The sequence below is a fragment of the Euphorbia lathyris genome, chromosome 6, assembly GCF_963576675.1.
Source record: "Euphorbia lathyris chromosome 6, ddEupLath1.1, whole genome shotgun sequence".
NCBI lineage: Eukaryota > Viridiplantae > Streptophyta > Magnoliopsida > Malpighiales > Euphorbiaceae > Euphorbia > Euphorbia lathyris.
In genome coordinates this window covers 40,648,822-40,652,360 of record NC_088915.1, presented here as the reverse complement: position 1 = coordinate 40,652,360, position 3,539 = coordinate 40,648,822, and the positions used below count along the sequence as shown (strand labels likewise).

Sequence of the window (3,539 nt, the reverse complement as noted above, 5' to 3'; positions counted from 1 at the left end):
TCAAGAATTGTTCGAAGACAAGTTTACATTCTGATAGTGGATTCACCGATCTCTATTTCGAGGATTTAGTGAGAAGAATTAGCGGCTGAAGCGCCCCAAGGTCTGACAAACCTACGAAGTTTGAGGAAAGGATTGACAACCCGGAACTCAAATTAGTTAAAATGCTATCAATGTTTCTTCTTCTCTGTTAACTTGTGAAGATTCACAATTCAATAATAATATATCTTTTCTATTCAATATATGTTTACTATTGTTATTCTGAAGTATGTTCTGACAATATGTTCTTCAAGATAATAAACTTGTGTTTTCAATAAAATATTTACATAAAATATATTAAAAGGATTAGGATTTATGGATGATATGATCGATTGCCCGGCTTATCAGACATAAAACACCAATTTGATTAAGGTAACGATCTGTTCCGACCGTAGAAAGATCGTCTATAGTTCGAAGCCCGTTAATTGCGTTAAATGATAAATTATTACATAATTATAATCTAATCAAAGTTATAGTTGTTTTCTTGCTTAATGCAAGCAAGTTTCGTGTACTTCTTATTCTTAAACATTAAAGTTCCTGTAGTGTAATTAAAACTTCTGACAAATTTGCATTCTAAGTCTCAGCAATCTATTTCCATTCAAACCAAACAAATCCAAACAATTAAACGATTTTCTAGTTAAACCTAAAAGACGTGAATTAAATCTTAATTAAAATAAGTTTTTATTAAAAAGCGTTCCTTGTGGGTTCGATATCTTTTATTACTACAAGCGTATACCGCGCACTTGTGAAATCGCTCAATAAGTTTTTGGCACCGTTGCCGGGGAACGCCAAGTTTTTTAACAAAAATTTATATTTTTCTAGTTTTATTCCGAATCTAGGTTTATATATACTTATATTATTATTTACATATTATTTATTAATTTTACTAACAATTTTTTTTCAATTTTTTTAAGGTAATTTCAGTTCGTTCGTGTAATTTCAGTTCATGCGCAGTACTCGAAGTTCAGGCATTCAACCAGAATCACTCGATCTAGAAATTAAAAGAACAATAAGAAAGAAAAAGAAAAATAAAGAGAAACATGATCAAGAACCGCATCCAGTAATCATGGCAGTTCGTCTAAGACTTATGGATTTCGCTACACCGGGAGTGCTGGTGTAACGAATAGTATAGTTAGACCCAAAATAAATGCACACCAACTTGAAATCAAACCAGTCTTGCTTAACATGTTACAAAATAATGTGACATTTTATGGACTACCTAACGAAAACCCTAATGCCCATTTGACCAATTTCCTAGAAATTTGTGATACTTTCAAAATGACCGACGTTCCTGCTGAAGCAGTCAAACTTCGCCTATTTCCTTTCACTTTGAAAGACATGGCCAAAGTTTGGTTAACTTCTATGTCGGTCGGAACATTCGAAACTTGGAACCAATTAGCCGAAGCATTTTTATCAAAGAAATTTCCCTTAGCAAAAACCGCAAAAATTATAAAAGAATTGACATCATTCACACAACATAAAAATGAAACCCTGTATGAAGCATGGGAACGTTTCAAAGAACTTCAACGTTTATGCCCACATCACCATTTGCCTGATGAACTTTTGATGCAAACATTCTATAATGGAATAAATCCCACAACTAGAGGTTCATTATTTGCTATGTCAGGAGGGTTATTTATAAAGAAGACGTCTACTAAAGCGAAAGAACTTTTAGAGGAAATGGCTATCAACAGTAGCATGTGGCCTGCCGAACGTGGACACACACCAGTTGCAAAACCATCGTCCTCGACTTCATCACCAGTTAAAGTTATAGTTAACTTGACCCTATCGCGATGTTACAAGCCCAATTTTCTGCGCTTTCGCACAAAATTGACAAGTTTATGACACCGTGTGACATTAATGGAAACCCTATCCAAGTTGATATGGATTATAGTGGTGCGGATGAGGTGGAACAGGTAAATTTTGTCCAAGGACAAAATCAAGTCAATAACCCTTATTCAAATACTTATAATCCCGGATGGAGGAATAACCCTAACTTTAGTTGGAAAAAGAATAACAATACTGGTGCCAATCAAGGTCGAACTAATAATTACCAAAATCAATCAAGAGACACCATTGGCACATTATCTTCTAAAATCGATAAATTTATAGATGCTATTGGTGGTAAAATTAACAGCCACGATGACGGTTTTAAACGAATTGAGAACAAGTTTGATCGATTAATTAAGAACCATTCATCTATCATCCATAATTTGGAGGTACAAATAGGACAAATTGCTAAATCAATTCCATCCCGAAAAAAGGGAAGTCTTCCTAACCATACGGAAGAAAATCCTAAAGAGCAGGTTAAGGATATAACTCTTCGGTCGGGAAAACACTATTTAGGTCCGGAAATGCCCGAAAATTCTACTAATATTTTACAGGGAAGTGATTTGACAACAAAATCCTCAGAAGTGAATGCAAATTCGAAGAGTTCACCCGTTGATGCTAATGCAAAAACGTTTTCACCAAAACCACCTTTTCCACATAAAGTCTGAAATAAGGACTATGACAAACAACTTTTAACATTTTTAGACAAACTGAAAAAATTTGCACATTAATTTAACGTTTATGGATGCGATAACGCAAATTCCTAACTATGGTAAATTTTTAAAAGATTTAATTTCTAAGAAAATTAGTTGGGAAGGAATTTCATCCATAGCATTAACCGAAGATTGTAGTTCAATCGTGTCAAGTCATTTGCCGACTAAGCTAAAAGACCCTGGATGTTTCACCATCCCGTGTAAATTGGGAGACATTGAATTCCCAAGTTGTCTTTGTGACTTAGGAGCGAGCATTAACTTAATGCCATTGTCTATATTCAAAAAGTTAGGTCTAGAAGAAGATATTAAACGTACTAATATGGTTTTGCAATTAGCGGATCAAACCACTAAGAAACCATATGGTATAATTGATGATGTTTTAGTAAAATTCGATAAATTTATTTTTCCTACCGACTTTGTTATACTTGACTTTGCATATGACGTTAATTGTCCGCTAATATTTGGTAGACCGTTTATGAATAAGGAATGTGCATTAATCGATGTATCGGAAGGAAAAGTAGTTTTGAGAATAGGTGAAGACAAAACTGAGTTTAATATGAATAGAGCCATGAAATACTCTATGGAAGAATTTGTTTGTATGAAACTTGATTGGTTGACGAATGTGTTAACGATGTTGTTCAAGAGGGAAATATAATAGAACCCATAGTTGAAGAAGAAATGGAAGATAAGGCTTTAGAGCCTTTGATTCGAGAAGATGGACCAATTCCGCCTTCAATTTTAAAACCCCCTAAGTTAGAACTTAAAGAGTTACCCAGCCATTTGAGATACGCTTTTCTAGGTGAAAGCGATACTCTACCTATAACTATCTCTAACAAATTGACAAAAGAACAAGCAGAAAAGTTAAAAGAAATTGTTAGAAATAGGATAGGTAGTATTGGTTGGCAAATTTCAGACTTAAAAGGAATTAATCCTAGCATTGTAATGCATAGAATTCATTTA

At 33.9% G+C, this 3,539-nt stretch overlaps 1 non-coding gene across 1 annotated transcript; it reads right to left on the bottom strand.

Moving 5' to 3' along the window:
• Positions 1-1,479: 1,479 nt before the first annotated feature.
• LOC136234412 (small nucleolar RNA R71) lies at positions 1,480-1,586 on the bottom strand. The gene has a single exon (XR_010691296.1). It is a non-coding gene; the product is annotated as a small nucleolar RNA R71 (small nucleolar RNA).
• Between the last annotated feature and the right edge of the window lie 1,953 nt (positions 1,587-3,539).